Genomic DNA, 13653 nt, shown 5'->3' with positions numbered 1-13653 from the left:
AGAATTTGACACCATGCCATATTAGGATAAGCTTGGTCAAAGAGGTAGGTTTTAAGGAGCGTCTTAAAGGCGGTAGAGAGACAAAGAGGTATAAGGAGGGAATTCCAGACCTATGGGGCTTGGCCACCAATGGAGGGAAAAAGGAAATCGGAGATGCACAAGAGAACACGTTAGTAACTAGGGGAGAAAATAGATTAACTGCCTAAAAATAAAATCCCTCTCACCCTGTACTGTTTAGCACAGTAAAGCAATAAAACTATGAGATCTGGCAAAGATTCTGGTACAGTGCTGAATCAGCAGTTACAAAACTACTATACCCCAATGAGCTGTGTTGAGTAATCTTGAGAAGATTCAAGAAAATCAAGTCTGAGAAAATTGCAATCCAAGCTCCAGTTAATGATAATTACCCAGTTAAATAAGCATTTTTAAAAAATAAATCTGTGTACATTTAAATTCAACTTTTGTTTGTGTAGCTCTGGTACAGATTTAACTGCACTAAATTGTTGATTTTGAAAAATGAATTTAATCAGTGCCTCATATGCTTAACTACATGTATCATAGAAGTGCTGCCTTAGCAGGACCCCTAAGCAAGGAATGGACGATAAGGAGATTGGCCCATAGGACAGGTGATGCATCTCAGAGGATGGGCAATGAAGTAGTGGATCATAAAAGACTGCTAGCAGATGGTGATGACTGTGAATGAGACTGAAAGGCTGGCTTGAGACCAGACTAGGTGGATTGCCGCTGTGCAAAGGCTGCCAGGGCATGAACATTCATAGTGGAAGCAATAATTGAATTAGAGCCATTTATCACTAGTTTTTTTTAATCCTAATAATTTTACACTTTTAATATTTAACAGACCAAAAGAAACTGATTTTACATCACTATAAATCATAGGTAGGTTCCAGACTCATAACTTCATGATAACAGATGGGATATATATTCTAGTAAGCTGGCCATTGAAAAACAAAACAAGAGGGCCAGGGTCACTTAGTGGTTCAATCACAACTGTTCACATGGACATCATGCATCAATTAAATAAAGTACACTGATAAGCATCTGCCAAGGACATCCATTGCTGATTTTAAAAAAAGGTGTGTTTGGGGGGGGGGGGGGGAGAACAAATGTGTCTTCAAACACAGCAGTACAGATTAATGAACAAAATAGATAATGTTCATTCCTTGTATCCATTATTCTCTATGCAGTGCCTGCTAGATTTCCCAAAAGAAAACCTCAACACTTATGCAATACTACATTTTTGCAACTTCAAAATTGTCTGGAACTTGTCCCTTGATGCTTCCACCATGCCCAACAGAATCATTAAAAAAAGTTAAAAGTAAACCATTTTAAACAATTTGTACTTCTGCACCAATCCATACAATCTCTGCTCCGACAGCACCATCATCACTCACCTCCATCATACTAGCACAGCCATCCTCCGCACATCCCCTAGCTAACAGCATGGAAGCAAAAACTAATACTTTTAGAAAAGTTAAACAATAAATATCAAACTTTAATTTAAAATATCACTTCAATCTTTCAGGTTTGTTGATATTCATGTTTTATTTGTGGTTTACAACACCATTAAACCATTCAAGTGGCAGTGAAAACTTTATATATTATACAAAAACACACAATGTGGACAAAGTATAACTAATGGTGTATTACTTAAAATTAAATGTTTTGCTCTAAATATAAACAGTAGCTCTAGTTTCAACCTTGTAATTTTACAAAAGTGAATCTGCTCCACATACTGGGCACACAACAGGGCACTAATCATTTAGAACATTACAAAATTTGGACATATGTTAAGAATGCATGTTGACCTATGGGACATACACTTACAATAGGCAGACCCTTATCAGACCCAACACTCCACAGTGCCTTTTTCATAAGTCACTGCTGCCCAGTGCCAATCCACATACATGTTCAGACAACAGTTTGTGCTTGAACAGCTCCGACAGCTAAAAGACAAGTCCTCTTTACCAGCCAGATAGGTGACGCCTGTTTGTTATCCAAACAAACTCTTGTTTCATCATTTAAATATATATGGCACTACAACAAAGACAAAATTTGTGTAGTTTTCCACTTGTTGCAATTTATATTATGGTATAGAGTAGAAGGAAAAATACATCTGGACAAGGTCCCTCAAGTTTATTATCCTTATGGAGGAGGCTAAGCAATGTATTACAGGTCTACAGCCACTTAAATCTCTCCCGAGGCAAATAAATCCAAATTTTTCAAAGGGAAAAATACAGAATCGCCCCTAATGCAACTTATAACTCCTTTCTCCTAAACAATTTACAAATTGCATGTATTTTGACAATTTACTCTTCCCAAAAATCTACCATTATTAATAAAAAGAAACAGCTGGTAAGGTTTCATTTTTAATTCAACTCGGGGGGGGGGGGCCGAAGGTGGTGAAGTGGGAACTCTAACTACTGTGGTTGCTAATTTATTTAGAAAACTGTCCAGTTATGCTTTCTCCACCCTCCACCCCTAGTACACTCTCTTGTCGGGCCGCTGGCTTTTACTGGTACACACCATAATAAAAAATCTTCCTATTAAGATTTGATTTGTTTCAAATTTACAATCGGTCTACGGTTGGAATAGAACCCTCTTATTGTTCAATCTACCCCATAAATTCTATAACCTGCACTGTTGCCTCAAGCGATAACAATTATTACCTTCACCCTCCTTTTCGCATTTCAAATGGAGCTAGAATCAGATGAGAATGTCAGAAAATTAATGAAGGTTATGTCCGAGTTTACGCCAGCTACGGTGAAAAGCAGATAGCGTTTAAAACTAACCATCTTCACAGCTAAAGTTAGCACACGCCTTTCGGTCCTAATCATGGACGTTATTGAACGGTCTTCGAGCTATCATCCGGATTCATACATACATTTTAAAAATCAAGGTATCCGTACAAAAAGAAACCAGCGGGGATTTGGTTGTCTCTTCTCCGACCGAGTTATCAAAACTTTCACGTGTCACTGTTCAGTATAGGAACAAAACTCACTAAAATCGATCGCGTTTTCACATGCACTTTACGTTAAATATAAAAACTTTACTGAGCCACTGATATACATTAATCAATTCAACCCTCTTCCCTATTTAAGTGAATTCCGTTAGTAACATTCAATTAATAAGAATCATTCCATTAACTCGTTTTGGTGACGTTTACTCTATAACACGTGAAGAAGTGATTCGCTGATATTCTTCGAAAGGCCCCTTTGGTTCAGATCTTATAGGGAAACCCAGATAATAAACAGATATACTGAATCATCCCCACACTACAACGCAAAACCTGTTATAGTCTTCAATCGATCAAGCTCTTTATCGTCTCCGCCTCCTTTCGCAAACACCTCTTCAACCCTCCAATAAGCCAGATGTTACTAGAGCTCCTCCAATTACTCCATGGTTAAATGCATTCCGAAGTGTGACACTCTTCACAGACCAGGAAGGTCTCAGGTTAGATCCCTGGTCTCCAATGACTTTGACTGATGTCAACAAAGAGTGCGGAGCGTCACCACAATTGGTGTGAGGACCCTACCCTAAAGAGAAAACTAAAAAGTTCCCACTCCTGATTACTATCCAAAGACTCCTACTGGAAGCCTACTTGTGTGGACAGTGATAAGGGAGAAAATGAGGTGAAAACTGAACCCCCCCCGCTTCATGCCACTAGTTACTCCTTCATGTCTCATTTCAGTAGGCCCCCATTTACGACTCCATGTCGACTCAAAGATTTGTTCATTTGTGTTCCCTTTCCCTATGATCATTCATTTTGGTCCAATTTCGCTTGCCCCCTTCCCCACCCCCTAGCTCGATCCCCACGTTCACTTCTAAATGCTTAGATTCGCCCACCCCACCCTCCCAAAAAAGTTTACTTTCTGTAAGTCATTCCAGCAAATTGGAAATATCAATCACATAAAATTTCATTCCACGGTTTGTTTGTTTATTTATTTCTGCTTGCTCAATTTGAAAACGAAACAGCTGATTCACCAATTTGAGCAGGCTACTCCTGAATGGGTCACGGTTAACTGTGTCAATTTCAGCCAGGACAGTGAGGCGGGTCGGGTCGGGTCGGTTCGCAATCACGTTTGGATGCTCGGGACGATCCAAATGCAATTTTATGCGATCTGAAAGCTGAGCTATGCTGCATTTACCAGCCGAGTTTAAGCCCACATGTTACTTGGTAAGGGTGTGTATATATAATATATACACACGATCTACGCTCTCGCGCAAAGCTACTCCGCCTCAACCTACCTTCACCAGGCGGAAGTCCCACCTTCACCACGCGCCGATTGGATGATACACGTTAGTAACGTTCCAAACAAACCACCGACAGAACACTGATTCGATAACACAACCGTCAATCAGCCCCCGACGTCAGGCAATTTCCGCTTATAAAGTTTAGTTGGCGTGAACAGTAAATGCCTCAATCGGTAAGTGAGGTAGGAGGAGGGGTAAAAATACTTAAACCCAAGCAGGGTGGAGGTAGATAGAGTGTTTGCTTTAAGAAGCCAAACTGACATGCAATCTGTAGGCAAACCACTTTGCACTAACCATTTTAAAGTAGAGAAGGAGCTAGAAAGACAATTGGAAAGGGATGCCATTAAATCGCAAAGCTCTCAAGCTTGTCTTACCAAAGCTGCAGGTAGTAGCGGAGGCGAGAGATGGGCTCACTTCAACGGGATTTTCCCACAAGCGTTCGGCGAGACAACGAGAGCGCCAAGTAAATCAGTGTCCGTCGGCGAGGAATTCCGCCATGTTTGCTGGCTTCACTGACACTGAACAACAAGCAGAAAAGAGACGGAGCGGAGGGAGGGCGAGCTGGCGGTTGGGCACGTGACTCCAGCCCGCCAATCCGAGCTCACGCCGACTAAACTGCTCGTGCTATTTTTAGAATCTAATTTTTTTTTTCTGGGGATGGAATCGATTTAAAAGGAGCGCGAGCTTCAGCGCCTCTTGTCCCCACCGCGCGCGAGCCCTACACCAACCCCTTATTCCACTGAGAGATGGGGTAAAGCCCCCCCCCCCCCCCCTTTCATATGCATTCATGCGTTTATACTACATTAATTACAATAATTAATTATACAATTGTATATTTCCCTGTTTATATATATATATATAAGGTTCCATTTGTATTGCACAGTTTGCCTTTTGTTGGATTTTTTTTTTGGCAAAGAAACTCGTTTTTGCTACCAATAAAAACTATAAACATTTTAGAAAGACCAACAATTATTACGATGTGACCTCCACAACCACGAAGCTGCTTTGCAAAGGCTCGAATTTTTCCCAGTAAATTCTTAATCTTTTAGTGTTTTGAATGGATGGAAATACTAAAATGCATGCTATAATCACGAGGTGTTGCAAGCTTCTATCTCCCTGGAGAAGTGAGCTAATCCAGTATTAAATTCCGCAGATAATTTATTAACTCACTTTCCGCTTTCACTTTTTTTCCCCAAAGGGAATTTTTTTCTGCAACGTACTTTGTTTTTAATCTGTCAGGTTTTCTTTTGGTAATTTTCATCCATTGTCCCTTTTGCTTTTGGACACATTTCTCACAAGTATATAGGTGTTATGATTTGGACATTACACCCATCAAGACGCTGGCGTGCTGTAAGGTCGAGGCTGGCTAAATATATAGTTGCCAAAATGATGTAGAGAGAGAGAGGGGGCTGGATTTGATTGCCATAGTACAGCACTAAAATGCTATCCCCTCCAGTTACATAAGTGGCCTAGCGTGTTTAGTAAAATCCTCAGCCATTGCCTAAGGAAATTCTGCATCCACTTCTGTGATCTAAACTGAAATAATTGAGTATTTTTAATCAAATGTATATTTTGTACTTAGTATATTATTCCCATCCCACACTCATTCGGTGAGTGCCTTAGATGGCTACGGAGATTATTGCATTAAGACCAAAAGTAACTTTTTGTTGGAAAGTAATATGCATCTGGCAGCTGACAACCCCCATGAAATCTCCCTTCCTCTGACTCTGGCCTTTTGTGGATCTCCCTCTCCCTTCACCCCACCATTGGGAGTTGTGCCTTCAGCCACCTAGGTCCTACCCTGTGGAAAATATACAGGTCCAGGATGGGCATGGAGGGGTCGCTCTAGCCACTCCCTCTCTTCTGCGACATTGTCTGTGCCCAGGGGTGGCCCTGGAGAGTGAGCATGCATCTCCAACTAGGAGAGCATTGGAGTAAATCAAAAATCAAGAACTGATATTTGGTAGAACACATCAGTGAATGAATACATTTGTTATGCTATTTTGCCTAGTGGTGTTTGCACCTCAGAGTTTCTGAGAGACACGATAAGGCCTATATAAATGCATTTTTTCACTTACTTTTTGTATAGGTTTTCATACTCTTGTCTGGAAGACTTTTAAAGCTGTATAGGATCAGTGAACAATAACAAAAACTACAAGTCACATGAACTCAACAACAATTTGCCTTTATATAGCACCTTTAGCGTAGAAAAACTTTTCAAGCTGCTTCACAGAGACATGAGGAAAAACATAGGTGGATCCAAAGGAGAGATTAGGTGGGATGACCAAAAGCTTGGTGAAAGAGGTGGGTTATAAGGTTCTTAAAAGAGGTGAGGGAGGTGGAGAGGCGGAGGGGTTTAAGGAATGAATTCCACAGGGTAGGCCTTTTTTTATTTAATCCAATAGGGGTAACACTCATTTGCCCCAGTGTCACCAAACAAAAACATCAAATCATTGTAGCAAGTGCCCTAGGGCACCACTAATATAATAAAATAAACAAAAAGTCCAATTAAAACAATGCTGCTTAAAGCAACAGAATAGAAACTAGAAATGATTCAACAATTAAATTACAATATAAATGTCTAAGATATACTCTATGCCCGTGGGGTGCCCACCAGACGCGGAAGGCCTCAAGTGTACCAATTGACAATGCATGCTCACTCTCCAGGGCCACCCCTGGGCACAGACAATGCCGCGGAAGAGAGGAAGCAGCTAGAGCGACCCCCCTGTGCCCATCCTGGACCTTTTTATTTTCCACAGGGTAGGACCTAGGTGGCTGAAGGCACAGCTCCCAATGGTGGGATGAAGGGAGAGGGAGATCCACAAAAGGCCAGAGTTAGAGGAATGGAGAGTTCATGGGGGTTGTCAGACTGGAGGAAGAGGAAGGCCATAGAGGGATTTAAAGACAAGGATGAAAATGTTAAATCTGATGCATTAAGGGCCCTGTAGCCAATGTAGGTAGTCAAGGATGGGGGAGGGGGCGGTAGTGAGCAGGGCTTGGAGCAGAATAAGCTGAAGTTTATGGAGGATAGGAGGGTAGCCAGGAGATCATTGGAGTAAATCAAATCTGGAAGTCAGAAAAGTATGGATGAGGGTTTCAGTAGCAGATAGGGTGGGTTAGGAGTGGAACAAGGTGATATTATGGAGGTGGAAGAAGATGGTCTTTGCCATCCATTTCAGCCAGTGAAATGGAGGGTTGTGGTTCACGAATAATAAACAGAGGATACCACATGGGTACTGGTGTGATACCACATTTAAATAACAAGTGGGTCTGGCCACATAACATGTGTCGAAGTCATGAGTTTTCACTGTCTGGTTGGGTCATGTTGCCTAAACATCATTGTTATGATTGGACCTTCTCCAAATAGATTTTCTATGCCCAACACAAAAATCAGCTCGTACAGGCAAGTCCACATTTCCAATGAATTAAAGCAAGACTTTATGCACCAGTAATCTGGATAGTATGCCCTAAGCAAATAATAGACCCATTTATTGCCTCGGAATTACACTTAGGACTTCTACTATGCCACTCCAGAAAACAATTAGTATCAGTCACACCAGATTCTTTCATAGCAGACAAAAACAACAAACAGGTTTATTCACAGATTGCAGCAAGCAGTCGTAGCAAGTTATTGAAGTTAATACAAATAACACAGCAGCTTTAACTAAATGAAACGGTTTAACAGACAAAACCATCATTTGAGTTCCTTTGAAAGACATTCTTTGACGATCTTTCAAACAAAAACTAGATAAATACTTTTCAGAAATGGAGTAGCCACCCAATCCCTATCAGTTACAGTCTTTCTTGGAAATATGCACCTGTGGGTCTTGTACCATTGCCTGTTGTAGCCAAGTCAAAGCCGTAATTAACGAGCCTTTAAAGGTGCCCAATCCTTATATTCAGAGACCCTTTGAAATACAGTCTGGCTTTTGAGATGCCAGTTTATAAGTCAGAGGCACTTTATTTGATCAATAGGCAGCAAGTTCCATAACACATGCAGAAAGGCATACTGATGGCCACCTATGGTGTCTGACAAGTACTGTCTATACTCAGGCTATCCTGATTAAATTATGTTATTACAAAACACCCTTGTGATACACATTAGTCTTGAATTTGAGTGTGCTGAGTGATTGGTTTCCCAGGTGCATCTGATAGTAATCAATAGTATTTTTGCGACTGGTTATTTTCTAATATACTTCATGCGACGCCAAGAGAATATAAGTCAACATCACAGCATGCAGTTAAAGAAACTATCTTTCTTAAATGAACCTGTTTTTAAGATAAGAAATGCAGCAGAGAGAGAAAATCCATAAACCACGGACAAAAATACTCCATTTTTGTCCCAATTGTATCACATCTGGGATCCGTGTGGTATTCTACTTATACAATGACTGTGTTACAAAACAGCGAAAATTTGTAGAAGCTGATTAAATGAAGAAAATGGTGGATTTACCTTAAATTTGAGTGTGGAGTTGCAAAGTAATACTGTAACTGCACTCATTGACAGTTGGGGTGTTTGCATATTTTAGAGTGTTGTTTTTGTTTCTATTTTTGTTACATAACATTTCCATATGCTTATTTAAGTATTTCTATTTAGGGGTGATGTTGATGTTTTTCTCCCTTTTTAACAAAATTTGACTGAAGAGGAGAGTGACAGCAATGAGGTAAAATGTAGTCAGGTGCAATTTACAATGCTCAAAAGTTGTCCCAAGTGTGGTAACACACTGTTGTTACTGCACTGCTATAGACCCCACAAACAATGTATAAAACACAATTACTGATGGTTGGTGAGAGTTGTAGTGCTAACTTTTACCATGTGATTGGAGAAACAACAATTGTCAGTCAAATGTAAAAGCTTGAATTCATTATTCTAGTATGGAAGCATCTCTTCAAAACAAGGATATGTCATTTTGCACTATAGCTCAAACAATGTCATTAATGGTTATTCAAACACCTTAATGGTTCAGCGGTAAAGGCATTGCATGATATGATATTGAGCAATTGGACTGTGAAAGTCGGAAATTCAGAACTTAGCCTGACCTGGTTCATCTTATCTGGTGCAGCAGTTGGTGTCCTAGGTATTCCTGCTCCTGATCACCATTTAAAACATCTATCTATCTATCTACATTGCTCATTCAAGGCCAACTGAACCCCTTGACAAGACAATCTAGTAATCCCAGCAGCTCAAGTATCATCATGTTCCACTCAGCTTTCGATCATCTCGCTCTGTTCTTTCGCTTATAATCCTCAATTCCAATCCTAATCAGATACTTATTAGCTCTTTTTAAGAGATATCAATTGACAATAATAGCTACTTTAGTCGCGTCTACTCTACAAAACTACAACTTTCTCGGGAGAAGAATTCTCTTTAATCGCATGTTTTGTTTGAGGTATATTCAATTCTGTTCTGCACTCAGTCCAGGTTACATAACCTGCTTACAACAATGTTTTGTATTCTTGTTAACATTTTGAAAATTTGGATTACATCTCCTCTCAATTCTCTAAGGAAAACAAGTTCAACTCTGAGAGTCTTTCTTCATAACTTGGAGCCCTATGTCCTAGAGTCACCCATGCTCTTCTCTGAAACCTCTGCAACACATTGAAGGTAGGGTGCCCCGAAGTGCATACAATATTCTAAATGTGGTCTCACCAATGACAAACAAATTTAAAGTAACTTGTTTATAGTCAAATATCCTTGAGGTACATTCTAGTATGCGATTAACTTTGTTAATAACAGCTTCACATTGACTGAATGCTATTCCTTTTCCACCTTTGCTAATGGACATTGCATCAGCCTGTACACATTTTATGTATCCCATTCCAATGTGCATAACAGTACATTTAACAACATTAAAATCCATCTGCCATTTATTAGCCCTTCCATTTAATTAGTCTAGATCCTTTTGAATGCTATTAATCTTTTTTATAGTTATCACCTGGTCACATGCCTTGGGATCATTAGTAATTTTTTATCTACATATCTTGCAGGGGGAAAGGGGTTCCCTGGGATGAAAATTAGAGCGGCAGAAAAACATTAAAAGCATGATCAGAGGGGCACTGACAGATCTAGAAAAAAACATTGCAGCAGAGACTACAACAGTAAGAAAGCAAGAGGTGAGAACCATAAAATATGCAAACAGACTTGAAATTAAAGATGAGCACAAAATAGAAAATATTCGATATAATTACTTCCTCCAAGTATTTACAAGTGAAGACATGAGATGTGGAAACCCAGAAAAAATGCCATAAACAGTATATACATCAATTTTTCAGGGTTTCCATAGCTCTTAAACTGTAGTTATTGCATACGAGCAGGAGAGCCCCCAAGGAAATTCACCCCCAGGACTTTTCATCCTGGAAAGAAGGCATCTGAGAAATGATCTTACAGAGGTAGATAAGATATTCAAAGGAATTGGAAAAGATAAATTCAGAATATTACTTTATGAGGGTAAGATAAAGGAACACAGGTTCTAACCAGTTGAAGGTAAATTTGGGACTCTTAGGAAGAAACTCTTTCACACAGTGTCCAATGTATGGAATAGACTTCCATATCAGGTAATGGAAGCAAAAATCTTGGAATCATTTAAGAAACAACTGGATGCTGCAATGGAGAGAATGTCGTGGTCTTTCTGGATGGATGAATTAAGATGGGCCGATTGGTCTTCCTTATCTGTTTTTACTACTATACGAAGTACCATCCTCCATATTATCTATGAATAACACGAGCAGCAGATATATAGAAGGAATCCCTACAGTGTTCTACTAGTCACTGTTTGCAGCCAGAGATGCTTCAATCTGTTACCATGTTTTCTATTGCTTAACCAGTTTTAATTCTAATTGACTAATATGCATGAACCTCAAATTTCTTTATAAACCTCATAAATATAACTTTATCAAACGCTTTCTGAAAATCTAAGTGCATCATTTCTATTGGTTGTTCTCATCAATCAATTTAGTTAATTCCTCAAAAAATTCCAGTGTGTTATGCTATTCCTTATAGTCTCTGCCCTGTTTGGATGAAAATTGCTAACATCCTATAAAATGCATGAACATTCAGCCCACTACAGATGTTGGGCTAACTGGTTTATAATTGCCTGATTCATATCTCACTCAAATAATATTTGCTATCCTGCAGTTCTTGCATACAGCCCCTGTATTTATAGAGTTCCAAAAAATATTAAGTAGAGCTTCATCTACTTCTGCTCTAATTTTCTTGAGCATTCCAAGATATTTGGCATCTGGTCCACATGCCCCTAAAAATTTAATTTGTTGAGTGCCTTCTTAACACACGGTCTGAGAAAGAAAGAAACAACTTGCATTTATATAGCATCTTTCACAACCTCCAGGCCTCTCAAAGTGCTTCACAAACAATGAAGTACATTTTGAAGTGTAGTCATTCTTGGAATACCAATTTTTTTTTTTTTCGTTCATGGGATGTGGGTGTTGCTGGCAAGGCCAGCATTTATTGCCCATCCCTAATTGCCCTTGAGAAGGTGGTGGTGATCCACCTTCTTGAACCGCTGCTGTCCGTGTGGTGAAGGTTCTCCCACAATGCTGTTAGGTAGGGAGTTCCAGGATTTTAACCCAGTGACGATGAAGGAACGGCGATATATTTCCAAGTCAGGATGGTGTGTGACTTGAAGAGGAACGTGCAGGTGGTGTTGTTCCCATGTGCCTGCTGCTCTTGTCCTCTTGACACCACACAACCCTGCCACGGTAACCTCTGCAAGACATGCCAAATCATCGACACAGATACCACCATCACACGAGAGGACACCACCCACCAGGTGCGTGGTTCATACTCCTGTGACTCGGCCAACGTTGTCTACCTCATACGTTGCAGGAAAGGGTGCCCCAGAGCATGGTACATTGGCGAGACCATGCAGATGTTGCGACAACGGATGCACGGACACCGCGCAACAATCGCCAGACAGGAGGGTTCCCTCCCAGTCGGGGAACACTTCAGCAGTCAAGGACATTCAGCCACCGACCTTCGGGTAAGCATACTCCAAGGCGGCCTTCGAGACACACGACAACGCAAAATCGTCGAGCAGAAGTTGATAGCCAAGTTCCGCACCCATGAGGACGGCCTCAACCGGGATCTTGGGTTCATGTCACGCTACATGTAACCCCACCAGCGAACAAATGTTATCTGTTTTTAATATAACGGGTCATTTGCTGTCTTTCTCTTCCTTCCGGATGTTTCGATGTTTCTGCCTCTCTCTCTCTGTTTTTTATTGGTTGTTTGTATATTCGGTGGCCTTGTAGGTAACACCTCTCTGTCTGCACACTGTGATTGCCTTGGCAACGGGCAGTTGGAAAGACTATCTGTAATCACCAGGTATTGTTCTGTGATTTATAAATGCGAAGGGTTCGAGGATTTCATTTCCACATTCACCTGAGGAAGGAGGAAGCCTCCGAAAGATTGTGAATTTCAAATAAAATTGTTGGACTGTAACTTGGTGTTGTAAAATTGTTTACACTTGTCCTAGGTGGTAGAGGTCACAGGTTTGGGAGGTGCTGTCGAAGAAGCCTTGGCGAGTTGCTGCAGTGCAGCCACGGTGCGCCGGTGGTGAAGGGAGTGAATGTTTAGGGTAGTGGATGGAGTGCCAATCAAGTGGGCTGCTTTGTCCTGGATGGTGTCGAGCTTCTTGAGTGTTGTTGGAGCTTCACTCATCCTGGCAAGTGAAGAGTATTCCATCACACTCTTGACTTGTGCCTTGTAGATGGTAGAAAGGCTTTGGGGAGTCAGGAGGTGATTCACTCGCCGCAGAATACCCAGCCACTGACCTGCTCTTGTAGCCACAGCATTTATATGGCTGGTCCAGTTAAGTTTCTGGTCAATGGTGACTCCCAGGATGTTGATGGTGGGGGATTCGGCGATGGTAATGCCGTTGAATGTCAAGGGGAGGTGGTTAGACTCTCTTTTGTTGGAGATGGTCATGCCTGGCACTTGTCTGGTGCAAATATTACTTGCCACTTATCAGCCCAAGCCTGGATTTTGTCCAGGTATAGCTGCATGCGAGCAGGGACTGCTCCATTATCTGAGGGGTTGCGAATCATCAGCGAACATCCCCATTTCTGACCTTATGATGGAGGGAAGGTCATTGATGAAGCAGCTGAAGATGGTTGGGCCTAGGACACTGCCCCGAGGAACTCCTGCAGCAATATCCTGGAGCTGAGATGATTGGCCTCCAACAACCACTACCATCTTCCTTTGTGCTAGGTATGACTCCAGCCACTGGAGAGCTTTCCCTCCGATTCCCATTGATTTTAATTTTACTAGGGCTCCTTGGTGCCACATTCGGTCAAATGCTGCCTTGATGTCAAGGGCAGTCACTCTCACCTCACCTCTGGAATCTAGCTCTTTTGTCCATGTTT

The 13653-nt window shown here is 41.0% G+C and overlaps 1 protein-coding gene and 1 long non-coding RNA gene across 5 annotated transcripts in view; one reads left to right on the top strand and one right to left on the bottom strand.

The window, feature by feature from the left end:
• Window positions 1–4815, bottom strand: part of hdac4 (histone deacetylase 4) — a 408670-nt gene extending 403855 nt beyond the window's left edge. For all 3 annotated transcript variants that reach the window (XM_067987940.1, XM_067987944.1, XM_067987946.1), the window contains exon 1: window positions 4647–4815. The gene's annotated coding sequence lies outside the window, so the exon portion shown is untranslated. The remainder of the gene's footprint in view (window positions 1–4646) is intronic.
• On the top strand, window positions 4411–12697 carry LOC137323894 (uncharacterized). 2 transcript variants are annotated; one of them, XR_010963466.1, is made up of 3 exons: window positions 4411–4445; window positions 9779–9877; window positions 12116–12697. It is a non-coding gene; the product is annotated as an uncharacterized lncRNA (long non-coding RNA). The 2 variants fall into 2 exon arrangements; XR_010963467.1 differs by lacking the exon at window positions 12116–12697 and adding an exon at window positions 10261–10381.
• The last annotated feature ends 956 nt before the right edge of the window (window positions 12698–13653 follow it).

The sequence above is a fragment of the Heptranchias perlo genome, chromosome 7, assembly GCF_035084215.1.
Source record: "Heptranchias perlo isolate sHepPer1 chromosome 7, sHepPer1.hap1, whole genome shotgun sequence".
NCBI classification, from domain to species: domain Eukaryota; kingdom Metazoa; phylum Chordata; class Chondrichthyes; order Hexanchiformes; family Hexanchidae; genus Heptranchias; species Heptranchias perlo.
This window is presented reverse-complemented; position numbering and strand designations above follow the sequence as displayed.